Source organism: Salmo salar, chromosome 07, assembly GCF_965601325.2.
Source record: "Salmo salar chromosome 07, fSalSal1, whole genome shotgun sequence".
Taxonomy (NCBI): domain Eukaryota; kingdom Metazoa; phylum Chordata; class Actinopteri; order Salmoniformes; family Salmonidae; genus Salmo; species Salmo salar.
Genome location: NC_138297.1, coordinates 21,782,752 through 21,807,988, shown reverse-complemented (window position 1 = coordinate 21,807,988; position 25,237 = coordinate 21,782,752). Strand labels below are relative to the sequence as shown.

Sequence of the window (25,237 nt, the reverse complement as noted above, 5' to 3'; positions counted from 1 at the left end):
TGTTCGAAAATGTTGGTGGATTGTCGAGAGACGAGGGAGAGAAAGAGCGAGAGAAAGGGACAGAAAGAGAGAATATACTTTCCTTACTCTGCAAACAACATATTTCTCTGAAACACAAAGTGTTAAATTAGGCTACTCCATGAGCTGTCAAGTGTCGTCCGTCATCCGGTCCTGCCACAGTCTATATATTGATTAAGCCGTACATCACATAAACTCTACAAGACATTATTTCTAATTAAAAAGTATGCCATAAATTCTGGGCTTTACTGCGAGGGCCGCGGCGGTAAATAAATCGCAGGAATGGCTGAAACAGATTGCGGCGGAGTTCCGTGTCTGTCCTCAGTTTAGAGCCACCCGTTACAGGGCAGACTCGTTCAATCGGACCTGAGAGGGCCCTCTATACGCCAGGCTGGGGAGAACAGCGCTTTTGTTAGTCTCCAGAAAAACCACAGAAAAGGGACGATATTTGGGCTATTCAAAGTGGTCCTGAATCATTCTGCGAGCAAGGTTTGGTTATGCTATGACTGACAAGATGGTGCCGCTTTGCTTTCTAGATGGGGTCTATTTTTCTTCACTTACATGCGTTTTGCTGCTTCCACATGTCACAGTTAAGAAGTTTTAATGTCCCCATGTTGATACTGGGACTATTTCCACTGTACCCCATGCCCAAATTGGACCAGCGTGGAGACCGGAGAAACCTGCCCCTCAAAACGCAGACCTTCCCATTTGTCAACTTCTGATTACCTCTGCGTGTGCGCTGGTTGTTATGTACCCACTACCCTGAGTTCTCAGTCACTGAGTTGTTTCTTTTTTCAGACGGGCACAAAGGGACACCTAATTTCACAGGTGTGAGCCTGAGGGAAGGGAAGGGAAGCAAATAAAAAAAAAAAAGATGACGATCTCAGCGACAACCTGCCCGACAACATAGGAGGGCGTGTGCCTTGACTCTTTCACTCCTATACAGCCCTTTGCATACCTTTCCAGAGCGAGACTGACTACGACCACACTAAAGCCCCTTGAGCCAAAGTGGCGGTCGGTGAGGAGGCGGCAGAGGAAGTCCCACTTGGTTCAGTCTAACGGTCTGCCATCCAACAGGAAGGAGGGTTTTGCGAGCATTTGGTGAGCATCGCCTCGGGAGAAGAAGGAACTAATGAGTGAGCTAAAAAGGACAAGATTAAGTGATCCCTCTATAAAAAGCCCAACTGTAATCTGCTCCACTCCTCCCTGTAATGTCCTCAAATGATCATCAATCCCAGTAAGCCGGCTTCAAACAGATACTGCTCAGTGACTGCTCTCGCACCTAGTCGAAGCATTAGAAGGAGCAGTGAAAGGCATTTGTGACCACGAAAAGGAGAAACACAAAATCTCCTAAGAGTCGTCTAAATCTCAGTAGGTGAAATCCATCAATTACACTGGAAAATGAGGTACTTCAGGGGACTCTTTCCAGCTAACCGTATATCTTTGCAACATACTCTGATGTATGAGTTTCAAATACCCCGTAATTAAGAAGTCAGCCCTGTCCGAGCCAGAACGACTCATACTGCCTGCAATTCTTCAATATCTGCTTACATTTTTGTAGCTCCTCAATGGTAGTCGGTATGCACATATATGAAAACAGTATAAACCACAGGGTGGTGATGGTTGAGATTCCTCAGTCATATCATACGATATCCAACAGGCCCTGTGGTATGACTGGCAGTTCCCTTTAATCTGCATCAACACATTCTAGCTGTTAGTTTACATTAGAGTACATGATCTAGGTTCTGCATGAGGGAGAGGCCCCCAGAAATAGGCCTACTGTAAGTCACAATATAAGATTACTTTCGCCATAATAGTAAGTTGCCAGAAAGGGTAGGATCCCCTGTTTCTGTAGATTGATATACAAGTAAACTTGGACAGGAAGTTTGTCTATCGCAAGCCCCCCTGGCCTTAATCCGACTTCACTTTGCCAATTTGTTCCCTCCCCCCCTACTCGTCATGCGTCGGAGCCGACATGGCAGGGGGGTGCGGCTTCCGGGCCGACCAATCAAGCCAAGTGGAACCTTCTGCGCACTGCCCGGTCCTGTGGGATTGAGGATGCAGCGTGTGACAGAGGGGGGTAGTCAACCCTTCTTGAACACTCCCCAGTCATCTCCAGGCTGATGACTCCATTCCAGTTCGTCTCAGAGAAAATCATTTCATGATTCAACCATGAAAGTCCCGTGCATTTTCTTTCAAACAGGTGATATACGCTATATAGAAGTATGTGGAAACCCCTTAAAAAAAGTGGATTTGGCTATTTAAGCCACACCCATTTCTGACAAGTGTATAAAATCGATCACAGTCATGCAATCTCCATAGACAAAAACACTGGCAGTAGAATGGCCTTACTGAAGAGCTCAGTGACTTTCAACGTGGCACCGTCATACGATGCCACCTTTTCAACAGTTTGTAAAATGTCTGCCTTGCTAGAACTTCTCCGGTGAACTGCAAGTGCTGTTATTGTGAAGTGGAAACGTCTAGGAGCAACAACGGCTCAGCAGTGAAGTGGTAGGACACACAAGCTCACAGAATGGGACCGCTGAAGTGCGTAGTGCATCTGCCAACACTCACTACAGAGTTCCAAACTGCCTCTTGAAGCAACGTCAGCACAACGTCGGGAGCTTCATGAAATGGGTTTCCATGGCTGAGCAGCCGCACACAAGCCTAAGATCACCATGTGCAATGCCAAGCATTGACTGGAATGGTGTAAAGCTCACCTCTACTGGACTCTGTAGCAGTGGAAACGCGTTCTCTGGAGTGATGAATCACGCTTCACCATCTGGCAGTCCCACGGACTAATCTGGGTTTGGCGGATGCCAGAACGCCATCTGCCCCAATGCATAGTGCCAACTGTAAAGTTTGGTGGAAAAGGAATAATGGTATGTATGGGGCTGTTTTTCATGGTTGGGGCTAAGCCCCTAAGTTCCAGTGAAGGGAAATCTTAACGCTACAGCATACAATGACATTCTAGACAACTTTGTGGAAGGCCCTTTCCTGTTTCAGTATGACAATGCTCCCGTGCACAAAGCGAGGCCCATACAGAAATGGTTTGTCGAGATTGGTGTGGAAGAACTTGACTGGCCTGCACAGAGCCCTGACCTCAACCCCATCGAACACCTTTGGGATGAATTAGAATGCCGACTGCGAGCCAGGTCTAATCATCCAACATCAGTGCCAAAACTCACTAATGCTCGTGGTTGAATGGAAGCAAGTCCCCGCAGAAATGTTCCAACATCTAGTGGAAAGCCTTCCCAGAAGAGTGGAGGCTGTTACAGCAAAGGAAGGACCAACTCCATATTAATGCCCATGATTTTGGAATGAGATGTTCGACGAGAGGTTTTCCACATACTTCTGGTCGTGTAGTGTACATTGATATTATTGGCTTTGTTTCAATCAATTTGGTCCATACTGTGCAATTAGCCGAGGTCCCACCACATTATGCTCCATCGTTATAATGATAATCCCCCCTGACAACGTGCCACCGATGGGCCACAAACCATCCATACTGTATGAGTTGGTTATGTAAGCTGGTGAGGGGAAGGAGCTGTGATTCCCTTGTCTCAGCAGCAGCAACAGCAGCGAGGCAAACAGCACAGTATGCATATGCAGGCCGGGAGGACATAGGTAGACACTCAGACACAGCCAGGCTAAGAGCTGAGCAAGCATGACCGGGGGGGGGATGTTTCAGAAAGAGACAGAAAAAAAGAGGGAGGAAGAGAGGGGGGGGGGGGGGTGGACAGGAAAAAAAGGAAGATGGTGAACGAGCGAGAGATAGATGTGGGTGAAGGAGAGAGTACAACTAGATGTGTGGAACAACTAGAGCATAAGAAAGGACAACACAATGAATTCAAGCAAGGACAAGGCATTTACACATTCTCTACATTAAAATATTGGGTGGTTCTGAAATGGAACCCTATTCCATATAGACTGAGTATACAAAAAACACCATGAACACCTGCTCTTTCCTGACAGAGTGACCAGGTGAATACAGGTGAAAGCTATGATCCCTTATTGATGGCATTTATTAAATCCCTTTCGAAATCAGTGTAGATGAAGGGGAGGAGACAGGATAAAGGATTTCTAAGTACACCATGTAGTGAATAGGATGCCATTTGGGATGTAGGCAATGTGATACATACAAAAAGACAAAAAGGGGTAAGGTCTTTCTTAACAAAATTAAATCAAGGAATACACCTTCTATTAGTTGAGTATGTTGAGGAATTCTTCTATTAAATGAACAGTATTTTCATTATTTTTCACAAAAGCCGAATTCTACAAAAAAATATGCCCATGCATATAATTTCAGACAATTCTAATTTGCATCATGGAAATGAAAGGAAGGGGTCATGACATTTTTGCACAGAAACAAGCAATGGGGGGGCGTATCACACCCTGCAAGGACCCGTCCACCTGCTGGGGCAGAGGTGACCGTAAACATGCCTGGGAAAATATATTTCACAGTGTCATGGTGCCACAAATTCACCACTACAGATATCAAAAGTGCATCAAATGATTTGTGGCTTTTCACTCATTTAGGTCAAACACCAACATGTTCCTCATTTGTGGCATTAGGTCATTTTGTTAGCCAAAGCACCAGAAGACCTGTAAAGTAAACCGTCCTCAGGTTGAATTCAAATTTGACTTCGCTCCATTCAAACTACTCTGCGTCATTCAGTGAGACCTAGACAGCATGACTGTCGAGCCAAACTAACAAAACAAATGGCACTGCTTTAAGATAACAAAACCAAAACCTAGGAGTGCATGTGATCAGAACCCATTGTGGTCGAATAGTCCTTATTCGAATAGTCCTGTTGTCACTATGGTAACCTAGATGGGTATGCAAAGCATGCTGGGAAAGGTGTATGGGGTGACTAGTCAGAGGCTCCCCTCCATGTTCCCGCGGCATGGTATCTACCTTACTCTCCTAGACGATCGTGTCTCCTTCCGCCAGATTAGACTTAAATCAAAGTGACCGCACATTAGGCAATATAAGGTGCATCAAATGAAGGTCTTAATTCCACATCGGGAGTTAAGATGTTTTGGAATGAAAGTAGTAATATAAGGATATAAGTTACTTTGACACCTGTCAAAACTAATATAGTAGTTCATTTATGAGATACACTCATACACTCCTTTTTAGTAGGACCAGGCTCCTACCATTACAATAGATCTGAGAAGAGAGCAGGGGAGTTGAAGTTCCAGAGATTTAAATAAAAATATGGGTGCATCTCAGTTGTATTTACTTGTTTCCTCATGCACTCTGTCCTAGCCTCCTCCTCAAAAGGTATTGGAGGAAAATATCTAAGGGGAGGAACGCAAGGAATCAAGGAAATACAATTGAGATTCCCCTGTACAAGGATAACATCCATTACACATGTGCTAGCTTTAAGATACAATCCAAACATAAGCCCTTCCATACAACATACACTGAGTGTACCAAACATTAGGAACACCTGCTCTTTCCATGACAGACTGACCAGGTGAATCCAGGTGAAAGCTATGATCCCTTAAGGTCACTTGTTAAATCAGTGTAGTTGAAGGGGCAGCAGGGTAGCCTAGTGCTTAGAGTGTTGAGCTAGTAACCGAAAGGTTGCAAGTTTGAATCCCCGAGCAGACAAGGTACACATCTGTCGTTCTGCCCCTGAACAAGGCAGTTAACCCACTGTTCCTAGGCCGTCATTGAAAATAAGAATTTGTTCTTAACTGACTTGCCTAGTTAAAAAAAGGGGGGGGAGAGATGGGTTAAAGAAGGATTTTTAAGCCTTGAGAGAATTGAGACATGGGCAAGAGAAAAGATTTAAGTGCTTTTGAACAGGGTATGGTAGTAGGTGCCAGGCGCACAGGTTTGAGTGTGTCAAGAACTGCAACGCCGCTGGGCTTTTCACGCAGAACAGTTTCCTGTGTGTATCAAGAATAGTCCACCACCCAAAGGACATCCAGCCAACTTGACACAACTGTGGGAAGCATTGCCGTCAACATGGGCCAGCGTCCCTGTGGAATGTTTGACACCTTGTAGAGTCCACGCACCGACGAACTGAGGCTGTGGGGTGCAACTCAATATTACACCCCACTGTTCTCCTATGTTACTCAAATGCACCTTAGCCTCATTGACACCTTGCGACTAATATGCCAATTAGATTTGACTCCTGCTCTTGCTTAATTTCATACTGTGCAGAGGAAAGGACTGTCTGGGACATTAATGCAGATTTATTGTACATTAAAACAGGTTATCACTCAGATTACTCTTAGCATAAACGCCTGCACTGTTTTCTGAAAAACCCGGCTGAGGAAGAAATGCCATTCAAATCCTCTCGACTGCCGGGGTGCCATGTACCGTAACTTGCAAAACCTCCTGGTGTGATTCCGTGTGGAGTTATTCAAAAAGGTGACATGCCACCTTTTGCTGAATTTATAAACCGCTGTTGAGAACGTATTCCGCCCGCCATATCCCACGGCTTACGATTAAGTCACTTCATCAACAACGGATGATATGTCAGGTGACCTGGATAATCATTTTTTTCAGATGAGCCGTCGATATCTTCGCCTCAATCGCTTAGAGTGGCAAAGAGAAAAAAACACCCCGGGGGGGGGGGGGGGCAGAGGAGCGAGAAGCAAACGAAAACAAGGAGGGGGGTGGCGTTTACTGAAAAACGCACAGCCTGCAGTAATGGGTGGGGAGGGGTGATGGGTTGTGTGAGGGGGGGGGGGGGGGGGCGAGACAGGCATAAGGTACGGGTGGAGAGGTTTTTTTTGGGGGGGGGGGGCGTGGGGAGGGGGGGGTAGAGACTTGAGGCACAGCAAAATGGAAGCCAGCTGCACTTTTGCATGATTACGCCGAAAACATAATTTGCATCAGAGAGCGCAATCCAAACATGCTTGTTGGATGTGCGTGGTTATCAACCAGAAAACTCTCCCGTTGCCAAGGGGGCATCGCTTACCGGGGCTGTCCCGTAGTTTTGCATATGTTAATGAGCACCTATCATAGATCATTTCCATAACCATCAACTCATCAAATCGCACACAAGGACACAAGTGAAATTGGACCCAATGAATGCTCGTCATTAGAATACTGTGTATGAGACTGCATGTGTATTTAATCTTTCCCTGATGCATATTCATGCATTTCAAAGGAAACTTTTTGGAATTTCTGCAAGGTCGGTTGAACCACTTGAAGAGTTTTTTTTTTTAATCAAGCGTTCATGACTATCTGTGTTTGGGGGTGAGTTTGAGTGCAGAGAATTGTCTTATGATAATCGCAACAGTTTGATCTGACGAGGAAGTGGATTGACTTGTCACATACCTGGGAGTGATTCTTCTTGTCAAAGCTCCTTACAAATCCAGTACATCACATCTCAGTCTAGAACCATATATCCCATCCTAGAACAGAGAGAAAGAAACCAGTTAGAATCCAAAATGACTTTGTGATGAGCAAAATAAATAAATAAAAGATATTCACAACGAATCGATTTAATCCATGACGATGATAAGGATATGGATTAGAATCATTTTGAAAATGGCATCATTACAACTTGTTATGACTACACACATGATCATTTGCATGTATATTTTAGCTGCATATGAACTGTTGGTGCATCTTCAGATGCCCATTACAAGTTATTTAGCAGCATCCTCATAAATGTTTCAAGTGTTCTGGGTGCGCTCTGTATTGGCGATGTGTTGATTATATATGTATGAAGCGCTATTCAGGTCACATCAGCGTTTAATGGCTGATTTATTAGGACCCAACAGGGCCCTTCTGATGGCTGCCGGACAAAGAGCCTGATTTAAACTGCATTAAGACTCTGCAGTAAATATCCCCATACGACATCAGCATTTTGATGACCGCTTTTTCTTTCCACCATTTACCATTTTTTGCTGAATATATATAGATAGATATCTCAACATCTCTCACCCCCTTGCTCCATTTTCTCTCTGTCTTTGTATCAATCCGTCTCTCGCATTTGCTTTCCCTCTTCATCCCTTTGTTTTGCTCGTTCCATTTCTCTTCCCCTCTCATTCTCTCTTTCGATCTTTCTTTCCCTCTGCACTCTCTTTCCTTTCACCTTTTGAAAAGGCTTCAGAGGTGAAGAGGCTGAGTTTAATTACAGCTGAATTAATATGATTTACGACAACTCCCCTATAATTAATTCTACAGAAATGTGCGTAATTGAAAAAAGAAAAAAAAAAGACACACTCCCATGATTTCTTTGTGTGTGTGTGTGTGTGTGTGTGTGTGTGTGTGACCAGCACGGGCCAAAACATGCGTTGTCATCCTCTCCCTGGAATGATGTTATTGTTTGTGGCAGCTGTGAAATGCATTCCCTTAAAAATGATCTTGATAAAATGTCATCCACATCGCAAACACTAAATGTATGCAGACGGCAGCGGAAGTCCACACATCTGGATCGGAAGAGTAATTCATACAAAGGGTTAAATCCGAAATCAAATGAGGGGTTGAATAAGCACTAATCAAATGATAAATGCAATTTCACTCCAATTTGCTTGAACAGAAGTGTAGACCGATTGTGTTGTCTTATCTGACCAAATATAGACACGATTGTATCCTAGCCTACATCAACAAAGCAATACTACAACCTCATGGAAGTACTATATCGCAGTAATGCAGTTCTCTCATGCCTTGTTGTTTTATTCTGCATTACCAAACTCGCTCTTTGACCTGTTATATTACTCATGCTATAGCTTTGAGAATGTAGAGAAAATACCTGCTCAGACCAATCAATGTCACATGTCAACAGCTGCCACAGTATGTGTTTTAAAAATGAACCAATCTGAAAGGTTCATAGAAACAACACTCACTAAATCACACTTCCGTTTGATTTGCTTCATTTTATTATCAAAATGTTGTACCGATGACACGGACACCCTGTACTACGAATTACCGTCTAGACCAGGGGTTCCAAAACCTTTTGTCCACAGCCCCATTTTGATATCTGAAAATTCTCAAGACCCCAACCATGTGGGAAAAAAGTATGTAATTAACAGCCAATGTTAACTTTATTTGGGGCTATGGCAGTCAATTGCAAAACATTTTTAACAGTATTCTGATTGTCTTCATTCACGATCACATACTTTTAATGTGGGGCTATGACAGTCAATGAGACGGTCAATTGCAAATTAGTCTGACATAATGTATCTTCTCACCACCACTAATGAGATGGGTGTGCTTGATGCATGTCGCATCGGCGCTTCTCAAAGTCAGGGGGCATGGTCAACAGTGCACATTTCTCTGCGGTCACATCCAACCTGGATCGATAATTGGTTTTACGGTGCTTTCAAGAAAACTGGGAACTCAGAAAAATACAAGAGAGGCCTGAGTTCCAGAGTTGGAATGCAGAGTTGGATGACCTTTCAAAATGATTTTTGAAAGGTCACCCCCCCCCCAGGAGTTCCCAGTTGTCTTGAACACACTGAAATTGGAAGTTGGAGATTTTGGAGTTCCCAGTTCCGAATTCCCAGTGGTTTTGAACGCGGCACTAATGCTGACGAGAACACTGCTGAATCCAGCTTCACACAGATATGCACTGGCGAAGTGTACCATGAGTTTTAATGCTCTGAGGAAGTATTCCCTTTGATTCTGACTCAAGCACAACGGTCAAGTGTAGCCTGTTCCCACAATCGAAGGGCACTCTGGTTTAATTTAGATTTGAATCATTTTCATTTCGATGTTTAAGGCTAACCACGTTACAATGATTTTGAGATAAAGACAAGATATATATAAATAAAATATATATATATAAATAAAATATATATATATATAGATATATATAGATATATATATAGATATATATAGATATATATAGATATATATAGATATATATATATATATTTAAAAAAAAATCTAAATACATTTAAAATCTCCGGTTGCGACCCCCCTGCTGGTCTAGACTGTCGACACATCGTCTGGCCCAGTGTTGTTTCCTAACCAGTAACGCGTGTGCTTCATCGCGTACATTATTCATTACGTCCAATCAAATTGGAGGTTGTTGTTAGATTGGCAGACACCATATGTCAATATCTGGAGAACCAGGCTGGTGGTCAGACAGACATAGCATCTGTCAGTTATTTGAAGGTCCATTGGGGTTTGAAGAACCTTTTGCACCAGCCATATTGCACCAATCCCCCCAAGCAAGAGTTTTTTCACAGTGGAAACTAGCCGAATTACAAAGCATTATGTTCACATTGGAGTGAACATCTCAATTGAAAATGGTTTAACTTGCACGCTTAGTGTCATGGAGAACAACTGTGTACAATCATGAAAATAAACTCCAGCACACAAGTGATATTGACGCTCCAAATGCAGATTTAAATGGATCTTTATACCAATGTTTCTGTTTTGTTCTTCGTAAGAACACTTTACCCTCTCTTTTTCTTATCCTTCTCTGAGCTACACAGAGGTGTTTTCTCAGCCAGATATTGGATTTCTTCCAGTACTTTCATTGGGGCAGAAGTGGTAGTGGCGACCAGGGATAGGAGCTTCTAAAACCTCTTCAAAGGGTTGTGAAACAGAGACAAATGTGCCTTTCATGAGGCACTTACAGGTGTCTGAGACAATGTTGTATTACTGTGGGGAGTCTTCACAGGAGAATACACATTTATATCATTGTCGTGCTGACTAAAGAGTAACCTATCCGGAAAGCAACATGTTAGTTGAGAATACCAAACTAAGGAGAAACTTAAAATATCGCTGCACGAGCCGCTTTTCATCTATGTTCATCAAGGTTCAAATCAACATCAACCAAAGAAACCTCATTAACTGAAACGTCACTTTCTTTCAAAAAGTCTACCATTTGTTGTCGTATCAGTTTCAGTGCAATTGTATCAGCAAATGAACAGGCATCGAGTGTGGCCTCAGGTTTGATTCATACCGTGATTGTATCCAAGGAAACAGCTATTGTACAACCCGAGATAGCGGACCTTAAAGTCTTCACAATGAGACACACATAAAAGGTTAATCTATACTGTACGCTGCGAAACCCAAGTCCATTCACAGGCATTTAGTGCACTATACCGAAACAATTCATATATTCTGCTGTAAGTGCTTTTAGCGCACTATACATAGTTTACAGTCCATTCATACAGCCAACTATAGCTGCTTCAATCTAGGTTTTACAGGACTAGAGACACTGCCTAATCGAAGGGTTATCACATCAACACTCCTAACAGGCCCATATACCTTCTGCTAAAAAGAAAATGAAAACTAGAAAGAGCACACGTTTACCGACTAATGACTGACTAGTGGCTAATGACTAATGGCTAACGAATGACTAACAACCTGTGGTGTAAAGTACATAAGTAGTACTTTGAAGTATTTTTCCCAAAAGTACTCGTTACATTTTGAACACTTAGCAGGACAGGGAAATAGAGAACATCCCTGGTCATCTCTACTGCCTCTGATCTTGTGGACTCACTAAACACAAGCTTTGTTTGTAAATGATGTCTGAGTGTTGGAGCGTAACCCTGGCTATAGTTAAAATAAAAACTAGAAAATGGTGCCATCTGGTTTGCTTAATAAGGAATTTGAAATGATTTATACACCTTTTACTTTTGATACTTAAGAATATTTAAAACCAAATACTTTTAGACTGTTACTCAAGTAGAATTTTACTGTGTGACTTTTACTCGAATCATTTTCTATTCTCTTTACTCAAATATGACAATGGAGTACTTTTTCCACCACTGCTAACAATTGACTAATGGCTGACTAATGCAGGGTGACGGCCTGTGTCATACACAAAAGGCGAGGTAGTCGCGGTCCCCGGAGCTCATCAAAGAGCGGCTTACTTTGTCAGCTGAGTGGAGAATGTGCTGAGAGCGAGAGAGAGGACGGGAAGTCACAGGACAGGGCTCACAAAGCCACTGTCGCCGACCAAAACACACACACACACACACACACACACACACACACACACGTTACTAGTGTGGCGTTACCAGCGACACATTAGCGACAAAATGAGGTAACGGCTGAACCCAGTCTCTCAACTCATGGGCTGTTACAGGCCAGAACACAGCCAGAGGCTATATGGACAAGGTTAATGTAGAGAAAATGCATTGTGATTGAAGTGTCCTGGTTATGAATAGGACCAGCTTGGAGAGAGTGGATACCACACAAAGTGCTCAATTGACATTGTGTATCCATACTATGGGGTCGAGACGCCGTGGTAGTTTTGCCCATCAAATATATTAATACTTGCCATTTATTCATACAAACTTCATGGTTTCCAAAAACGAGTCCGCAAACTGAGTAGCATTTCTCATTGTAGCCTATATAAATGACAGGCATGCAATTCCTGAAAACAAGAGGTGGGCCTAGACCTCCATGAATGTGTGTGTATGTGAACAAACACATTTGATTTAATAACATTATTCAAGTAAATGAGAGCTTTGTTTTAACCTACAGGTAGATAACACATGCCATATTATTCCAGTAATTCTCAGCAGGTCAAACATTATGTGCCGAGTCAGTCTAGGGGTGTTAGCAGAGGCTATCATTAGGAGTGAATGGGGAAGCAGGACAGACACAAACTATGCATAGGCAACATCTGGACCCAAGGGTCAAATTAAATGCAGGCAAACTGATAACAATTGACTGTGGTTGTTGGCAACCCAGACCAGAGGACGTGCAGATAGAATGTATTTTTCTGCCATCCTTCCTGCAACCTTGTTTTCACTTTCTCTGCTCCTCACTCACTCCATCTCGCTCCCTACTTCTGCATAATCTTATCGTTCTCCCTCTCACCAACTCTCTCCATCCCTTCCGTCCTTCTCGCCATCCTCCCTCTGCATCTTCCTATCGTCCTTCCTGTCCAATGTCAACCTCTCAAATCTCCCTCTGCGTCTTCTGCTGAGTCTTCTGTCTCCGTCCTCTCTCTCTCCCTAACTCTCTCCATCTGCATGACATTGAGTGGAGGTGGAGAAGGGCGTACATTCAAATAACACCTCCAACCTTTTAGATACTCTGCTGCAGTCTCCCACATGCTTGCGTCCTTAATGGCCTTATTAGTGAATGGCAGAACCTTGATCTATGCGAGATGTGTGTCACTGACGCGTTGGTCTCTGTGTGTATTGATTGTGCAAGCAGACGCTTGTCCCTGTGTGTCCTATGATATGAATGATGGATAAAGCGTCGAGGAGGGAAGGAGGCTTCCTCATATCCCTGCTTCTTGCTAAAGATATATTTTTGAAAATGTATATGTCAAGGTGCACAAGCGTCATCCCCACAATTTGTGAGTAAGAAAACATTTCCAAAAACGGTCCGCCTTTGTGCGTGTCAAGCAAACTAGAGTCAACCCCACAACGTGTACAACCCCTTGTTGTAGTAGATACTATTCAAAAAGTGGCCACCTTTGTGTGTGTCAAGGCGAATTAGCGTCAACCCCACAATTTACAGTAAACATGCAAAACACCTTGTCGAAAGACACCTTTCAAAGATGGCCGCCTTCGCGGGTGTCAAGGCGAACTAGCGTCAACCCCACAATTTTGCCCTCTTCACCGAAGCTTGAGAGGCAAGGTGTGGGGAAGAGAACGGGTGTTTATCTTTGAGATGGAATATCATTATGGTAATGATGCTATTCTTTCTTTGGAATACATACATACTCTCAATGGGATGACCAACCTTGCGGCGGAACATAAAAGTCAATAGAGGAGAAAATTGTATGGGTGACGTTAGTGGGACTTGACACTGGAGGTCCTTCAAAGGGCTACAGCATCGTGTGCATGTACAATCAGACGTTTCGCTTTTTTCCTCCCTCACATAATAACGGCACTTAGTATCACGTTTGCCGTGCAGGGTGATATTGTCGGGCAAGGAGACGTGATCAAGATTAATGCAGACTATTAGAGTATAATACTGTTGAACGCAAATACCAATAGTCCACTGCAAAGGAAAATGATCTAAAGACCTTACTTGAAGAAATATGTAAAGGCGTATTTCTGAACATTTCGATTGACATTTAGTTGTTTTTAATACTATTTTTTGCTTGTGTGGGGGCGTGGAGGAATAATATGCAGATATGACACTCAACATGTGCACAAAAGCACTGCAACACACAGACATAAAAAAACTGTGTTTGGGCATTGGGAACGGGTTACAAAACAAACCTGCATCTGATTGAAACTGGGGATTGAGTTACTGGCAAGGCCTGTCTAGTGTCCTGCTTCCATGTGTAAGGAGTGGGGTCGGGCACACACAATGCTCCCATTCAGGCTTTGTGGAAGACAGCCGAGATATCCCAGGACCCCTGTAACAGGGAGGTTAGAAAGGGTGCCCATTTCTCCACGAGGTGATGAACAACGTCAACGCCTTCTGTACTACTACTACTACTACTACATGCAGGTTGTGTCCCAAAGTGTCCCAAATGGCACCATATTCCCTATATTGTGCACTACTTTTGACCAGAGCCTATGGGCCCTGGTCAAAAGTAGTGCATTATATAGGGAATATGGTGCCATTTGGGATACAAACAGACATGACTGAACCTGTATCAACATCTTAATGGGTAGCCTGACCTTGTATTGATCTACACGTCATAACACAAAAGGGAACCTGTCCCTCTTTCATATCACATTGTGGACAAGTGTATAGGTCCCACTGTGATACTGTTAATTGGCATATCCAGGTGAAAAATTACATTAAGAAGAAAGGGATTAGGAGTTGAATACATTGGTCTACATATTGGAGTTGATTGGAAGTCTCTCCTCCACCTATGATCAGTGCTATTTCGTCTTTCATTAGTTAGTGGCATATGAACGACTTCTGTATACGACACAGTATAACACAACAAGTCACCTAACTTCTACGGATAACCTTCTTGATTTATCACCGACTTCTTTTCGTATCAAAGTTTCACATGTTGTGTTATCGCCTCACTATGTATCAGTTCTGGGAAGGCAGCTAGGGTGTAAAAGTCTCCCCCCCCCCAAAAAAAAACAAAAAAAACAAAGGTATCAGATGTAATTGATCCGACAACTCCCCCATTTCCCTGTTTGGTATTCATTTCCCATTAGCAAAAACACAAGACATGCCCTTTGACCTTTGAGGTAGTTCAATTCTGAGTAGCTCCAAAATGAATAACGGGGAAAACAGGAAAATTATTTCAGTAGAGTATGAGCCTGTGCCTGCCTGCCTGCCCCCCCCTGCCTGCCTGCCTGCCCCCCCCCCCCCCCCCAACCCCACACACACACGTCGCAAATCATAGCACTGCACAAGCTGATTGTGGGCTTTGACAGAAATGGTCAATGTCTGGAAAAATTACACACGGGCCGCGCAGCAATACATCCTAAACGTACATCTGACAGAGGCTTTTAAAACACAGACAACGCAGGCAGAGCAGCCATCCGTGCGTAAAATTGGACAGCCATCCCTCAGCCCAGGCATACATCTATGGCTGGCTTTACATGGGGAGAAGCACTATAGAATGAACTTCTGATTAAACAAAATAAAAAGTAATTGAATCCGGGATTCAATAGGGCTGGATTACAGTTACAAAATCATGGCCATGTGAATTCCACGCTCAGCAGGGGGTGAACAATGTATTCATTCATGACTGACTGATTGACTAGAACCAACTGTCATGTTGGTTCTACTCACAAACTATTGGGAAAGAAAGTGCGCACTTGTTTTGTTTATAAAATGCTGGAATATTAATTCCTTGCTAATGATAGTTATAAAGGTGTAAGATATTATAGATCCTTTTCTAACAATACAAGTGGACGATCTCCCATAGCAATCAATGAATAAAACAGGACTGCCCAAAGAGACATTCTGAACGGTGCCTGGAAAAAGTAATCGGGTGTGATGCCAGAAACAACTGAGATTGTGAAAGGAGTTAAGCACACGACTTACTGAGAAGGCCTATACCACTTGTAGCCATCCATCTTAAAAAAGGCATGATGACAGTACGTGCAGAAAATGGGTCCTGTAACAGTTTGCTACAACAGCTAACAATTCCGTATGAGACCTCTAAAGTCTTACTAAAAAGGTTATGGGGGGGGGGGGGGGGGGTCACTGAATGTGTAGCCCCTAAATCCACAGGTTATCAACCCAGTAAATCACATTTGTGTTGCCAAATTTACATTAAACATGTAGGCCAAAAACAATTATAATAACATTTTTAAAAACTAGGGATGGAGTGATAGGCATCTCTGTTTTGGTGAAGCCCTGTTGCATTATTCTCTGCCGGTGGCTGACGCGATAAGAACTGACAGTCGACTGCTGTAAAGTGACATTGTGCCTCGGCAATCGTGTTCAATTCTTGTTAGGGGCAGGGAGAGATAAGGGCTATGTCCTCATCGGGTAGCTAGATGCCCCTTGCTAATGTTTAGCCTGGGAGGAATACCGTTAAAGCTTGCAGGAGAGAGTAAATAGCAGTGTTGGTGGTAAACATTTAGGTTTCAAATGAAAACTCAACAAAACCAAAGAGTGTTTGGCATCTTCGAAATGAGAAGTCCTCAGATATATCGCCTTCTCTGAGCATTGCCGAGGGTGACATTGTGATGAATTGCTCAAGCAGAGTCATGATTCCAGTCGTCAATAGCTTTCCAGATAAACTCGGGCAGTTTATTTTCTATGAACTGGGTTATTCCGTCACAAAAATAAAGAATTCAGTCATTTCAGGCTGAAAAAAAAGGGCCGAAGCAATCATAATGGCAGGCAGTGTGTTGTGGGTAGCGGCTCTATGCTTGACTGAGGAACATGGGGCTGCATACTAATGTCACTGGGATTCTTTGAAGCAGATTGCGAGCACTCGCTATTGGCCACTTTTCAAATTGAGCAGGTTGCAAGCAAAACAACAGACAACAATTGTCTAAGTCTATACATTGCTTACGAGTGCCTGTCTAATTTACTCACGTCAATGTGCACTTTCCTTTTCAAATCCTCCTCACTTCCACTTTGCACAGCCAACAGAATAGCCCCTCAATTTAATGTCAGACCATGGAGAGGTAAGACTGATCTGTTGTTGTTGGTCAAATGAGGTTCAACTTTTTAATTTAGCCAGGCAACTTATTTCAACCCAGCAGTCTTGTGGGGTAACAGTATAGCATAGTTAAGCAGCAGCAGACCTACTCAGAGTTACGGATCTCTCAGTAGAGATTGTTCTGGTTTCTGTTACTCAGGTCAAAGATAGGTCGAGGAATACGATTTTTCAGAACGAGGTGTGAGGGCCATGAGATTGGATGCCGCGTTTTGCATGTCATTAAAATTGTACACGGCGCTAACCAAACAAACTGACGCCGCATGGTAACTGACAGAGGGAGACAGATGGCTGTCGGAGAGGGGTTTCTTATGCATGAGGACTCTCTGCATCTGTTGGTGTGTGACTTCAGATCTCCTGGCCGGGGTGAAGTTCTAGCGGGAAAGTACCGTTCATACGGAAGCAAACGAAAGCCGAGCGCTGTTATCTGTGTTCAAAGAAATCCAACCATTTTATTTGGGGATACCTAACTCCTGCACAATAGAGTTGGAGCCGCAATCCTACTTAGGGGGCCTTGAAAGCAATTAAGGACCCAGTCAATCACCCAGGTGGGGTGACACTGCTAAAATAATGGCTTCAGTTAATCAGATGGGCAGAGAGCCTTGAAGGAAAAACCAGCAGGACACTGCAGCCCCCTCAAGACCAGGGTTGGCCACCTTTGTCATACGAGAGACAACAGTACGGGACATGGGGTTGGCAACCTTTGTCATCTGTCAAAAAAGATCCAAACATCATAAAATGTGTATAAAGTGGTTATATGGCCACAGTCCAGGCTGACTCTCCGTCCATGCTCCTTTCAGAGACATGCTCTAATTGGACATGATGGTTGAGAACCTGAGAGGTGCTCTCTTATTCGGTGTGCTTTTCCCTTTGATTAAAAATTAAAGCGCGATGCGGATGCTCAATTTGAATTCAGCCAGGCAGTGGAGAGAAGGTTACAATTGTCTCTCTCTAGCGCTCTCTCTCTCTCTCTCTCTCCCTTTGCCTCTTCAGAGTCCAGAGCAAGATCGATGCACCAAAAGCACTTCATTCCTGTTCAATTTCATCCTTTAGTGTCAGTACAATTAAAACTGCTCTCGACCATCTTTCCAATCCACATTTCCCCCACAACCAAGACAGTCAAAGTCATCAGTCGAACGTGGTGCAAAAAGCCTTCCCCAGGGCAGGAGCATTGGCATCACGTATTCCACACTCCCAATGATTAGATGGAAGGCCAGGTTATTGACCACTTCAGGATGGAGGATTCATTGGACGGAGGGGCTGTATGTTTGTAGCCAATGATGAATTCTATAGGGTCACGAGAAGCCAATCTAAAGCCAACAGTGGGTGGAGAAAGGTGGCTAACTCTGCCGATGGAGGTTTTGGCCTATTAGGGAAGGAGAAAGCGGCTGCCTGTTGTATTGAGGCACGTATTGGTCCGAATACTAGGTTCATGTGTCAAGGGATTCTATATTGAGTGGGGATGACAAGAGCATCAGGTGAGAGGACAACGTTGTTTTAAATATGAGTATCAATTGAAGCCTAGTTTCAGATTGTGCTAGACAGCCATGGAAAGACCGGATGCTTTTGTAATTAGTTAAATGCACCAATCTCGCTGTCAGGTTGATAAATTGGCAGAGAGCTTTTGTAACTAATACAACAGAATTTGCTCGCCATCTCACCATTTAGACCGCTTCAGCATTTCAAATGCCACATTTCAGTTTGAGCGCCAGACTTACATTATTAGTTTATGTACCGTAAGCCAACGTCACATCAGTTTATCTTGATCGCAGCACATCAACTGGCACATGTGCACAGCCATATTCCCTTTTTTTTCTCCATTAAAGTTGGCAGAATATGACGATTTATCATGTGACACATTTGTTCTGAAAGCTGTGCAGATAGAAATCAGTTAGTGACCTGGGTGTAGTGGCTGCATTTAAGCTGCTGCTCCAATTATTTCTGCCCAGTTGCAATTATACGAGGCTACCCAGCTGTGTTTGACACAAAGCTGGCTTTGAGAGGGCTTACCACCACCAAAAACATAAACAAGATTAGAGACCGTAACCTTTCACATTGACTCATCTCTGACAGCGGAGCCAGTAAGTGGACATTTGGTCTCGCCAGCCGCACCGCCACCGCAAACTATACAACAACAAAAAAGATTCACCACAGTGAGGTGCTTAAATGTCTTACTGCAAGGGGCTGAAAGAGAGAATTAGATAGATTGCTTTGTGCCAGGCAAAAGTTATGATTCTCATCTCAATCAATTCTGTTCATTGGGGGAAGTTGTAGCCACAGGAATGGCACAGAAATATCCCGGTTGATATCACATTAAAGTAAAAGATACAGGAAATGGCACAGAAATATCCCGGTTGATGTCACATTAAAGTTAAAGCCACAGGAAATAGCACAGAAATATCCCGGTTGATATCCCATTAAAGTTAAAGCCACAGGAAATAGCACAGAAATATCCCGGTTGATATCCCATTAAAGTTAAAGCCACAGGAAATAGCACAGAAATATCCCGGTTGATATCCCATTAAAGTTAAAGCCACAGGAAATAGCACAGAAATATCCCGGTTGATATCCCATTAAAGTTAAAGCCACAGGAAATAGCACAGAAATATCCCGGTTGATATCACATTAAGGTTAAAGCCACAGGAAATAGCACAGAAATATCCCGGTTGATATCACATTAAAGTTAAAGCCACAGGAAATAGCACAGAAATATCCCGGTTGATATCACATTGAAGTTAAAGCCACAGGAAATGGCACAGAAATATCCCGGTTGATATCACATCGGCGGCAATGTAGCCTAGTTGTTAGAGCGTAAGACTAGTAACCGAAAGGTTGCAAGATCGAATCCCCGAGCTGACAAGGTACAAAATCTGTTGTTCTGCCCCTGAACAAGGCAGTTAACCCACTGTTCCTAGGCTGTCATTGAAAATAAGAATATGTTCTTAACTGACCTGCCTAGTTAAATAAAATTAAAGTTAAAGCCACAGGAAATGGCACTGTGAGTGTCTAGTAATCATTAAGGGTGGGAATTTAACTGTGAGGGATCAAATCTGAGCTCATAGGTTGCTAGACTATGAGCTCAGGTTTGATCCCTCACAGTTAAACTCCCACCTTCAAAGATTAATAGACACTTGCAGTCATGATATTGTTGCAGCGGTCTTTGTCTAAAATGGCACCCTATTCACTATGTAGTACTTTTGACCAGAGGACATAGAAGGGAAACGGAGCCATTTGGATAGAGCACAGTCTCACATTGCTCCAGTATGATAAGCATGCTCATAAAATTCTTTCATCGGTCTAGATATGAGCTGATATTTAGCCATCCATTTGGCATGTACAGCACTGAAAGTTAACAGTTCATCTTGACTGAATTGGTATTTCTTTCCCCTCCATTGTGGTAATTTATGAGACCATGGCCTGTGAATAACTAGGCAGCCCAGATCTAACTGCATGCCTGTGACATCAGTTGCAAGTTAACGAATTACCACAGTGCGAGCAGATGGCTGTTCGCCGGTTGAGGTAAAGCATAGGTATCAGCTCAAGTCTTCAGGTCTCAGCCAAGGTTACTCATCACTTAAGCATGGTTCACCGAACCACCTCCAACACATAGCACCTAAATAAAAGTGATAAAAGCTAAATACAAAATCGAACAATCGTTTTACAAATTTCCCTCCATTTCCCTCCATTGTTACAGCTGGAAAACAATCCTGCTGAGATCTTGCTCTGTACTACGGATGTGATGTGTAGGATGTGATGTGTCTATATGTAGGCTGTGCATAGCCACTAGTTATGGACAAGGCAGATGGAGTGAGCCTTGTTGAACGGATGTGGCTGTCAAACGTCTGGTGAAGAGGAGGGGACGTTCAGAGCGCTCTGTCGTACTGATGATAAATGGATGTAATATGGCACCAGTCACCCAGCAGAACCAGTCAATACTACTGAGCAGAGGAATGCTAGAGGGACAATGGGAGACTGTGGACCTTGTTATGGAATGACAAAAATCGAGGGGAGGGCAGTGGGGGGTGATATCTTATTCAATACACGTTTCAACAGTCAGCCACTGGCGTACCACACACCCCCAAAACTCGGGGGGGGGGGGGGGGGGCACAGGATTTTTGGGGGGTTGGGATCCCCCCCGGAGGTCAGGCTCCCCAGATGTCTTATGTGTTCATATGCTATGGCAAAAAATATATATATAAATAAAATAGGAAATGATCTTTATAAAACTGCACAATTTTCTCCCAGCCCCATGGCCATCCTTGGACCTTGCGGGTGAGCCCTAGTCAATAGTATAGGGAATACAGTGCCATTCGGGACAAAGCCATCGTCTGGTTTAAGAATGACAGCGGAAAGCTACCACTTGGTACGCAGATTTAATATAGAATTTTTTGGCAAACACTTAAATATTTGGTGAACAAACGGGGTCTGTTACAACTTTGAAAGGCAGATCCTATTTTCAGGTGAAACCGTCATCAGGTTTATCCAATGTAGGGAATACCAGGAAATGTAGGCTTCTACACCACTGTGTCAACCTAAGGTAGGGGTTGTTTATTGTGGTTTAATCCTCCTGATCCATAACACCTCAACATCATTCCTACAGATCTGTAAAGAAATATTTCATTAATCAGAAAACCTGGAGACGTAGACAGACAGACAGAGCAAGCCACACAGACACACGTTCCATGTTAGCCCCAGCCAGAAGAGAGTGTGGCCCTCTGACCATGAGATTTGGAGAAGAGAGGCTGCTGGGGGTCTATGAAAGCCTGCTCCAGCCCTTGACTGAAGGTGATAGCTCTGTGTACAAGGGCGAGTGGAAAAGGCCCCCTTTTCCAGCTCCTCACCCTGCGGGGCCCCTGCCTGCGCGCCATCACAGTTATCGGCTGCTTATTATTTGGCTGAATGAGCCGGAGCGGGGCTCCTGGGGGCGCTGCTGACATAATGACTGATTACAGTCTGCGGCTCCCACGAAATCCCAACGTTGCCACCAACAGGCAGGCGGCAGCTCGGCACCGCGGGAGAGGCCAGGGGGAGCGATGACAGCCTAACTGAGCCACCTCTCTACCTGTCACGGCTGACAGAGAAGCGGCTGGACACCTGGGTCACTCCGTGCCCATCACCGATTGCATCGTCACGAACCCACTACCTCACGTCTTCCCCCAAGTCCAGGTTGACCTATCCGGTGTATGTGGCAACACTTTATTTTATTATGACAGGAGACAGGTGGTATACATGATTTGCATGATCCCTCTCTACCCGCCTTTCAAGTTCCTGCACTCAGGGTTGCAATATCTGCGGTTTTCCAGCGAAATTAGGCTACTTTGAAAACAATGTCGTTGGTGACAATGTATTGGTCGCAGGTTTTTGGGCTACTTCTAAGTTGCTCTGTGGCTGCCATGGCATAAACAAAAAACGTTTCTATTTCACTGTGACCTGCTGCTGCTGACTATCAGGCAATGAGGCAGGCTGTTGCTGAGTGAGTGAGTGAGTGAGTGAGTGAGTGAGTGAGTGAGTGAGTGAGTGAGTGAGTGAGTGAGTGAGTGAGTGAGTGAGTGAGTGAGTGAGTGAGTGAGTGAGTGAGTGTTGAGAGAGCAATGCAGCCTAGTCCACTATTGGCTGAGTCACGTGAGTGAGAGGAGACAGAGCAGCACGTTCACGTAGGGATAACGTTTTACCAGTTGTAGTTAGTCTATTTAACTTGTCATTATGCATGAGAGGGAATTTGATATGTAAGTTATTGAAATCCCTCACGTGCTTCTGTTATGAGGAAAAGTGCTCAATGAAACTGACATTAAATGTGGAGAATAACATTTGCATTTATTAACATTTGTTGGCCATCAAGTAGCCTATTCATTTTTATGCCATTGTAGGCTACTGTACAGTTTTATACAAGAAATATGTTGACATTACTATATCACTGGAGTCATTGCAAATCAATGTGCCACTTATGTAGTCTACCTGGAGCTGGCAAACAATAGTAATAAATAGCCTATAACTTCAGTGTATTGCTGTTGTAGTAGCCTTGCGTTATTATGCTATAATTAATGGCCATGTTCAGTTAATTAAATTGGAAGATAAAGCTCTTTCGCAATTGCCGATCAGTTCTCATAACACATTAAATTGATGCAAGTCAGTCAGATTAAGCTACATGTAAAAAAAAATGTTTAAAAACACTGGCTGCTGTTGACAAGCATATTCACTTCACATACATATTAATATTTAATTCAGTGATTGAAAGTACAACCCCATCTTTAGTAGCCTATTCCAGCAGGCTATTGGGAAACACAAGCAATTACCATAGAAAAATCGCCAAGCTATTCATGTTGAATAAATGAGTCTGTTGATTTGAACTAAGCAAGCTGCTAAATCGTTCAGTTGACATCTTACCTAGGCTACTGTAGACTATCTGAAATAAGACGTAGGCCTATAGGCTACCTGCAACCCAAAGTTGAATTACAATCATAAACCCAGATTATAGCTATTGAAATGACAAGTCAATCTCACAGAAATGGACCATTTATAACGGTTTGAAGTCTTAACATCTGGTTTGTGAGATATATATATAGATATATATATATATACACACACACACACACACACACCATGGCTAACGGCTGTATCCAGGCACTGCGCTTTGCGTCATGCATTATTGCTTAATCATAGCAGTCAAACGAGTTAAAATCCACATCAATTGATGTAAAATGATCTGGCGAGTTTAATAAAAGGGCAAATTACCTTTTCAAATATGTTTATTATATCATAGTTCACAAGAAATATTATTTTGATTTAAACCGAATGTGGCTTCTAATGTCGTTACAAGTTACGTTGATATTACTTCTTTATTGGCTCGATAACGTTGGGGGAAAAGGGTTTATTGTATAAATGTGGCAACTCCTGCTCTGAAAAACAACTAAATTGGGCTAGTTTTTTTTGCGAGACCTGGCAACCCTGCCTGCACTCTTATGAATGACACACACACACACACACACACACACACACACGTGGGCACGAGTGTCAAAATATGTATGGAAAGAGCACGACATGGGGGTGCAGGGGGAGGTCTGCATTGTCAATGTCAACAGCTACCCTTTCAAATGACAGAGGAAGAAGAACTACCCTGGTTAAGCGCTTTTCAGACGATGTCAGCTTTTAGGCAGTCAATAAAGTTCAAGGTAAGACAAAAACGGGACTTTTATTTTTATGTTTTGCTCCAGCAGGCTGCTGCATCAATCCAGGCATCTCCACATCGAAAGGTGAGAAAGGTCTGGCAGGCAAGATTATTTTGCCAGTTGGCACCGCAGCACCACAAACTGAAAGGGGAACCTTTCCTTAAATACCAACCTGGGTAATTTTCATTAGACACAAAATGTTAGAAAATTGACTGAAACAGGGAGGGACTACCTGACCCTGTCCAATAATAAAAGCTCATTTTTGATTCTTACAATGTGCCTTAATGACTATTATCCTGGTTCAAGGGATGATTGCAGGCACACAGTGGTTGGGACTCGAATAGCCAACTTCACTACTCCCATGGGCCAATCGCATGCATCAATGTGAGTGACTGCTGCAAGGAGCCTCCTTGCAGTTTATATCCAATCCTATCACTATTGATTAGTGAAATCTATTTGGGCTCAGACAAGTGTAGCGGGAGATTCTGAAATATATTTTAAAAAGATGCACTCGAGATCAGATTCTGATCAAGTGAATGGATTGAGCCCCCTTGAATGTATTGGAAATGTGCATTCTACTAATTAAAAAGGAGCCTTCCGCTCAATATTATACTGTATATGCATAATTCAAAACAGGAATAGTACAACGGCCTATTGGGCTTGATAGAAACGCTTCTATTCATCATTACTTTTCAGATATCGAAGGAAAAAGGAGTGTAAAGGACTTTGTTCATCAACACCGTCATATGCTGAATGCAGTATTGGAAGCCCTCAGATCGTATGGCAGATGGGCTTTTGCTCCAATTTAAGTCTTTGTATTGGATTTTCCTGAACAATAACACAGCAGAAGCTTATTTGGTTTTTACTCTGAACATTAGCCTAACTAAGTGGCTCACCTCAATGCATTTTGGCCGAATGGTCTGAAAATAATGGCATGTGGCTTTTGAGGACATTGTAGTCTTGCAAAAAAATACTACGCATTATACAAGTGTTTACTTCTGGTTATGGCACTACATTGTGGATTATCGCCTCAAAAATGGACTGACACTGGCAATTCAT

The 25,237-nt window shown here is 43.3% G+C and overlaps 1 protein-coding gene across 12 annotated transcripts in view; it reads right to left on the bottom strand.

Moving 5' to 3' along the window:
- LOC106608716 (adhesion G protein-coupled receptor L3) overlaps positions 1 to 25,237 on the bottom strand; it is a 314,019-nt gene that overhangs the window by 272,416 nt on the left and 16,366 nt on the right. For all 12 annotated transcript variants that reach the window (XM_045721692.2, XM_082977451.1, XM_082977453.1 and 9 more), the window contains exon 2: positions 7,322 to 7,398. The gene's annotated coding sequence lies outside the window, so the exon portion shown is untranslated. The remainder of the gene's footprint in view (positions 1 to 7,321; positions 7,399 to 25,237) is intronic.